The sequence below is a fragment of the Limanda limanda genome, chromosome 9 (genome assembly GCF_963576545.1).
Source record: "Limanda limanda chromosome 9, fLimLim1.1, whole genome shotgun sequence".
Lineage (NCBI taxonomy): Eukaryota > Metazoa > Chordata > Actinopteri > Pleuronectiformes > Pleuronectidae > Limanda > Limanda limanda.
The window spans coordinates 12343878-12351910 of NC_083644.1; the positions used below are offsets into that span (position 1 = coordinate 12343878).

General features: G+C 50.2%; 1 long non-coding RNA gene across 1 annotated transcript; it reads left to right on the plus strand.

The window, feature by feature from the left end:
* The first annotated feature begins 6976 nt into the window (after positions 1–6976).
* Positions 6977–7619, plus strand: LOC133010936 (uncharacterized). Its single transcript, XR_009680705.1, has 3 exons — positions 6977–7052; positions 7172–7265; positions 7357–7619. It is a non-coding gene; the product is annotated as an uncharacterized LOC133010936 (long non-coding RNA).
* The last annotated feature ends 414 nt before the right edge of the window (positions 7620–8033 follow it).

Genomic DNA, 8033 nt, shown 5'->3' on the forward strand with positions numbered 1-8033 from the left:
TCTTGTTCTGTCGGCAGATCACTTCCCATTTTCAGATGTTTCAGAAAGATGAAGTCAAAAGATTGCCTCTCACATATGAAGGACGCAACAAAAGATTTTCCAGGTCAGACGCGTTCACATCGACAGGGACACATTCAGGCGTGGGCTGGTGCCTGGGCAGAGCACTCAGGAGGCAGGACACGACGTAGAAACTCCGCTGCAGAGTCTTGTAGCTTTCAGTCTCGATTGAACTTTTACTCAGATGAGTCTGAACATAAATAACAGATGAGAAAGGTGCCTCGGACCACAAGCTGGACCGACGAACCAAAAATTAACCCAACCAAAAGAGATGATGTCTGTCCAGAACAAACTGAACCAGAATAAGAAACATATAAGCTCTGCTGAAAGTCTTTGCCTCCGAAGATTTAATGTATGGTTTATTTTGATGGTTGATCAAATACAGTGGAAACCCCTTATAGTGATCACGTTCGTCCAGGGCCAAAGTTATCAGTATGAGTGGTTGATTACTATAAACAAAATTGCGTAGCTTCTGTATGATAATCGTGGAACTTAAGGCAAAGGTAACCTTGCTCACACACACACTGACAGTGACTCCACACTAGCTCTCTCTCTCTCTTTCTCTCTCTTAGCTGGCATCTCTGAGTTTTTACAGTCAAAATACGTCAAAATATCAACACTGATCATCACATATTGATCGATATTTTTCTCTCGCACCGTCACACGCACGCACACACTCAAACAGTGTCATCAGACACATGTGTGAACTCAGACTGGGTTAAAACATCATAATTTTAAAACTTAGTCAATGTATGGAGAGCCGGAGGAGAAGGTGGGGCGCAACCCAAAACCAACTCTGTAAGCGGTATTTTTGTAGGAACGAATCTGTCCCAAGCTTTTTGATCCGTATCAGCTGATGATAACTATTTCCATGATCACTAAGTGGTTTCCACTGTACTAGAAGGGAACTCCTTTCTTACTCTGTGGAGCAGACTTATGTTTGGAACCAGCAGGGCACACGTACAGTAATTCCACCTGCTGCGACTGGGCTTCCTCTCTATGGCCATATCATTATATTGTGGCGTGCACTCATGGGTGTGTCCTCTCACCCAGTGGGTTGATGGGAAATGTAAAGGCTGAAGCTATATATACTTCCCGTATGGGGAACATGTGCTAGTTCTTCCTGTCTACTTAATAAACAACAGTAAGCAGTACCTGCGTCTCTGCCTTTCCTTGTCCTGCCACATTGGTGACCCCGTTTTTTGGACATGTTCGAGGTAGAGGAGGATTGTGTCCCTTCCTCATCGGGAGAAGACGTGTTTTCTTCCCCGGCTCCCGTGGACCGTGTTTCCACAACGACCATGGCGCAGCAGCTTCCGCGAGCGACCAGCTCCGCGGGGCACGTTAAACTGCCGGAGTTTTGGCAGAACGACCCCGCACCGTGGTTTCAGCACATCGAGGCTCTCTTCCATCTGCGAGGAGTAACGGCAGACGACTCCAGATATTTTTTGGTGGTCGCGGCTTTGGACCAGCAATCCACCCGGCGCGTGATGCAGCTCCTGCGAGCCCCGCCGCTGCGGGGAAAGTACACCGCCATCAAGCAGCTTCTCCTCCGGCGCTACAGCTTGTCAGCCGCGGAGAGAGCAGACAAGCTACTGTCGCTTTGGGTGATGGTTCGGCAGTGGACCTGATGGACGAGATGCTGTCGTTGCTGGGCTCCGAGGATGAGGGTTTCCTGTTCCCGCACATCTTTCTGCGCCAGCTCCCGCTGCAGGTGCGCGCAGCCCTCGCCAACTCTTCTTGCTTGGCGGCCGGCGACTTCCGTGGATTAGCTGAGGAGGCGGACCGGATCCTGCTGACTTCGAGGAACGTCTCCGTGCAGAGTGTGGCCGTGGAGTCCTCCCAGTCGACGTTGGAGAACGAGGTTCCGGCAGTGACGGCTGCAGTCTCCACCCGCACACAGCGCGGCCAGCTGTGTTTCTTCCATCAGCGCTTCGGCAGCAAGGCGCGCCGCTGCGTTCCTCCGTGCGCGTTCCAGGCACCGGGAAACGGAAGAGCCGGCGCTCGGTAGCAGCCGTGGGCGCTGGTGATCAAGAGGAGCTGCTGTTCGTTCATGACTCCATATCAGGTAATCAGTTTCTGGTGGACTCCGGCTCACAGAAGAGCCTTCTCCTTCCTGCAGCTACGGACCTCTCGGCCCGTGGCAGTGGTCCGCGTCTGACAGCGGCTAACGGCTCGGCTATAGAGACGTTTGGTACCAAGTCTGTGACTGTGTGTTTCAATGGACGCAAATTTCTGTGTGATTTTGTTGTAGCCTCCATTACGGTTCCTATTATCGGAGCAGATTTTCTGTGCACTAATGGGTTGTTAGTGGATGTAGCTAATCGCAGGCTCATTGATGCTGTGTCTTTTGCGTCTTTTCCTTGTCAGTCAGGGGGACCCGGGCCGTTAACACACGCTAATTTCGCGGCGTCAAAGGATGTCTTCCAGCGCTTACTGGCGGAATTTCCTTCGCTGACAATGCCCGCATTTTCTGCCGCGGTTACTAAACACGGCGTGGAACATTTCATTCCCACTGCGGGTGCGCCCGTTTTCGCACGTTCGCGTCGCCTCGACACCGTGAAGTTAGCCACCGCGAAGGAGGAGTTTGCTACCATGGAGCGTTTGGGGATCGTTAGGCGGTCCAACAGCCCGTGGGCTTCACCGCTCCACATGGTGCCCAAGGCGGATGGTTCTTGGCGGCCGTGCGGCGATTTCCGCCGTTTAAATAACATTACGGCCCATGACCGTTACCCAAATCCGCATGTTCAGGATTTTTCGATTCATCTGGCGGGCATGACAATTTTTTCAAAAATCGATTTGGTGCGAGGTTATCATCAGGTGCCTGTGCGGGCAGAGGACGTGCCCAAGACTGCTGTCATTACACCGTTTGGGCTTTTCGAGTTCCTGCGAATGCCGTTCGGCCTTAAAGGCGCAGCGCAGACGTTTCAGCGATTGATGGACTCGGTGCTACGTGACCTCGCGTTTGTTTTCATCTATTTGGACGACATCTTGGTGGCCAGCCCGTCGGCTGATGAGCATTTGTCGCACCTTAGGCAGGTTTTCCAGCGCCTTGATGGGCATGGTCTCATTGTCAACACAGCCAAGTGCCAGTTTGGGCTGTCTGTCATAGACTTTTTGGGCCATCGCATTTCGTCGCAGGGTGCGGTTCCTTTGCCCTCGAAGGTGCATGCAGTTGCGGATTTTCCCCGTCCGGTCTTGGTCAGGTCGCTACAGGAGTTTTTGGGCATGGTAAACTTTTACAATCGTTTCTTGCCTCGTGCGGCCCAACTCCTGCAACCATTGTATGGTGCTTTGAAGCTTAAGAAAGCCAAGGACCAGGTTGACTGGACCCCTGTGAGGATCCAGGCTTTTGAGGGGGCTAAGGCTGCCCTGGCTAACGCGGCGCTTCTGGCGCACCCCGCGTCTCGGGTGCCCATCGCCCTCACAACCGATGCTTCAGATGTGGCTGTTGGTGCAGTTGTTGAACAGCGTGTTGCGGGTGCGTGGCAGCCCCTTGCATTTTTTAGCCGCGTTTTGCGAGACAGTGAGCGAAAATACAGTGTGTTTGACCGGGAACTGTTAGCGTTGTACCTGGCTACGCGTCATTTCCGTTTCCTGCTGGAAGGCCGCCCTTTCACAGCCTATGTTGACCACAAACCATTGACGTTTGCTATGGCGAAGGTGACAGAGCCATGGTCTGCTCGCCAGCAGCGCCATCTAGCGGCGATCTCCGAATTCACAACGGACATCCAACATGTGGCGGGTAAAGCGAACCCGGTTGCAGACTGCCTGTCGCGGGTGCTGGTGTGCCCTGTGCATCTTGGGGTTGATTTTTCCGCACTGGCTGCCGATCAACCTGGGGACCCGCGTATCGTTGCACTGAGAGCTGCGAGTACCGGTCTGGAGCTGGAGGAGGCAGTTGTGCAAAATGGTGGGCCTGCCCTCCTTTGCGACGTCTCCACGGGCCGCCCCCGGCCGGTGGTGCCGGTTGCTTGGCGCCGTCGGGTCTTTGATATGGTGCACTCTCTTTCTCATCCGGGTGTCCGGGCGTCGGTGAAGTTGGTGTCTTCGAAGTTTGTGTGGCCTGGCCTTCGCAAAGAGGTCAAGGAGTGGGCGGCCACGTGTGTGGCGTGTCAGCGCGCTAAAGTTCACCAGCACACTAGGGCGCCCCTCGAGCCATTTTTGATTCCAGCCAGGCGTTTTGATCATGTGCATGTCGACCTTGTGGGGCCTCTTCCCCCTTCCCAGGGTTTTACACATCTCCTTACCATGGTAGATCGGACCACTAGGTGGCCAGAGGCGGTTCCTCTGTCTTCCACGACATCTGCGGACGTGGCACGCGCTTTTCTTTCAGCTTGGGTCTCACGTTTTGGTGCACCGTCTGATATCACCTCTGACAGAGGCCCGCAGTTCATTTCGGAGCTCTGGTCAGCGCTAGCAAAGTCTTTGGGCACACAGGTTCACCGTACCACTGCCTACCACCCCCAGGCTAACGGTTTGTGTGAACGTTTTCACCGGTCGCTTAAGGCGTCATTGCGGGCTGCGCTCTCAGATGCAAACTGGTTGGATCGGTTGCCGTGGGTGATGCTCGGGTTGCGCTCGGCTCCTAAGGCTGACCTGGATGCCTCGCCTGCAGAGTTGGTACTCGGTCAGCCGCTCCGCGTCCCAGGGGAGTTTCTGCCTCAAAGTTCGGCCCCCTTTCCGCGTCCTGCGTCACAGGCCGCTTGTGCACCGGTGCCCGTGCATCATTTTTCTCCTCGGTCTTTCGTGCCAACGGATCTCGCGACCGCTCGGTTTGTTTTCGTGGGTCACGATGCTCACCGGTTTCCCCTCCAGCCCCCGTATGACGGCCCGTTTAGGGTGTTAGAGGCGGGTTCTAAAAGTTTCATTCTGGACATGGGCGGGCGCAGGGAGCGTGTTTCGTTAGACAGACTTAAGCCACCTCATCTGTTGGCCGGTGAAGAGGTGCTACCGGCCCGGGTTCCCCGTCGTGGTCTTCTAAGACCCCTGTGTTGTTTTCTCCAGTTGTGCCTCCTGATCCTGTGCCTGTTGTAAATGATGTCCCTTCTGCTTGTTCCACCCCTGCGTTTGCGGACGGGGATCGGCGTAGCCGTTATGGTCGCCTCGTTAAACCCCCTGAGAGGTACTGACTTTTGTCCCATTTTGTATTTTTCCCTCTGGGTGTTCGGGGGGGGGCTGTGTGGCGTGCACTCATGGGTGTGTCCTCTCACCCAGTGGGTTGATGGGAAATGTAAAGGCTGAAGCTATATATACTTCCCGTATGGGGAACATGTGCTAGTTCTTCCCACTGCATGAAAAGAAGCGTTTGTGTCAATCTGTGTCGCAGAGAAGTGTTGGCACATCCTTCGGTTAACGACTTTCACACGTATCTGCAGGCAGCAAAGGAAACGCTCAGGGTTCCTGCAGTTGTCAAGCCTGTGAGCTGTTGAGATTTGACCCCCCCTGCTCCAACTCCTAGAGGACGCTTTCACATGCAAATGACAATGCTCTGAGCTTCACAAATGCAAATCAGTTTCCCTGAGAGCAGATAACACCAATGTGTAAGAGGCACCAACAAACTATCTGGCTGAGTAAACCAGGCTTAAAATAAATATTAAACCTGAAATTTTAAATTGTTCTTAAGTAAGTAAGTGTGCTATAATGAATTATATTGTATACCACGAACAAAGGTCAATGCAGTCAAAAGAAATGAAACAATGCACTTTATTTCAAATTTTTATTGTCATCCAAAACAATCCTAAATCTCAACAACTGTACAGAGTGGAATGATTACAGTCACTTTTTCAATTGTGCTGGTTAAATGCACAGAGGAAGTGTAAACCACACCTCTACCAGCAAATAAATGATGCTGGGTATGATCATCTGTGTACTGTAAGCTCCAAACTTCTACTGGCTTTCCATAAAAATATCTGTCCTCCCAAAATACTGGCATCAAATTCACATGTCAATGGCAAACTAAGCTGTTCCATGAATTATAAATGGTACCTTTTCACCACTACCTTCAAAATTGCTATGAAACATTCATTGATTTAATGATTTATTTTTTCAGTGTAATATTTAATCCCCCATGGACTGCACAGTGACAAAACACAGCAGCCGGCTGTTTGGATACAACATACATCTCCACTCAGTTTGATTATTATTTTAAATATAAAGGAGACACAATATAGAGCTTAAATTCCTTCATAATTTGAACTTCAATTGTCTAATTGTTGTTATTAAACTTTCTCAGTATTCCATTAAAACAGTCAACACTTTTATCCAAAGCGACTTACAATAAGTGCATTCAACTATAAGGTTACGAACACAGAACAGTGTGAATCATGTGTGTAAATGTACTAAACACCACAAAAAATAAACCTGGCCTCAGTCAAATACTTATCCCATATGAAGTAACCGCTGCTCACGTCACCCGCTCGCGTCATCAGCTGATGGACTCGTCCAATCAGAGCCTCGTAAACGCCGTGCAGCAGCGTCGAGTGTCCCGCAGACAGGAAGCTGGTCGTGTTTAGCTTGTCCCGTACGAGTGACTCTGTTTTCGGGGTAAATAACTTGCTGAAGTCGACACGACGCTGTTCCCTGGAGGAGAAGATGAGTGCGTGTGGAAGCAGAGCCGCGGGCCCGGTGTGGACGAGTCGAGGCGGAGAAGACGGATGCACAGTCCCTGAGTTACGGTGAGCTAGAGACGCCATGCTAACCACTAAGCTAACTGGTACATCTGAAAGCATGTCCGCCACTCTTTGGGATAGCGAGAAAGTTGCTAAAATACGAATACAGCATCGAGTGCTGGAGCAGATCTAGTGCATGTGTAAATATGTATGAATTACTTAGATGTAACAGTTTGTTCTCGTTAAGTTTTTTCATCAACGTGACTTTTTTCTGTATGTTTTCACAGCCTCAGCCCCTCCCCCACACACACACACAAACTAAGAGGCGTTAGGCTGAGACGCTGAAAGTCCGGATTTAAAGTGCAGAAAATTAAGCCATTGAATGTAAGTAACTGTTTATGAATTGTTTTGGTGTTTTTTTGCTGTGGATCTTCCAACGGTGATGCAGCGCGGCTATTTCCGTTTATTAATAATAAAGTCATGTTACATGTGGTGTTTTCCAGCTGCCTGTCCATGACGTACAAAGACACACCATGAGCCAGTATGATCCGACCAGACCTTACATCAGCATTGAGGAGTTGTCAGAGAAGAAAGAGGGTAAGGTTATATTCATTAAATAATTTTCCAGTTACATGTAAAGGTGTATGTTGTCATTGAACTGTGCTAATTTTACTGAATGTGTTTACAGCTGATTGAAGCGGGACAGATGACATGGATCCATCCTTCCACAGCCAGGAGCGCACCGACCTGTGTCCCACACTTCATATAAGACTGGAAGCTACACTGGATCTCACAGCTTCACACCACAGACGTCTACACACTGGAGAAGATTCAGACAGAGTCCCACAAAGAAGTCATGACCCAGAGGCTGCAGAGAAACATTTCAAGCCTCATCTGAGTTTTTGTACAATATTTTTGCTGTATGTAAATAAAGCTTTCACTCCACATATACCTTGTTCAAATTTGTTCCCTGTACAATATGTTCACCTATAGCATCAAGCATCACATGAATGTTTAGTTTTAATTAACTGCAGTGCTTTTGGTAAAGGCTTACTTATAAATAATAATAAATATTAATATATACATTTTTATTATAAATATTGTGTGGGAGGGGCTTACCCCACGTGCGGAATGCTGTGACCCCACGTGTGCACTGCAATGACCCATAAGGTGACCAATAGCAACACTTCTACCAGCCAATCACGAGTGACATTAGTTTCAAGGGTCTGTGGTTTCCTCCAATGGTGAGTAGAGAGAGGTTCTAGCCAGCGGCTGGACTCCGATTCATATGCTAATTAGATCACACGTCGCAATCGGTCCGCGAGGCTCAGCGAGCCCCCCCCGCGGCTCTCTCCTTTGTTCTCC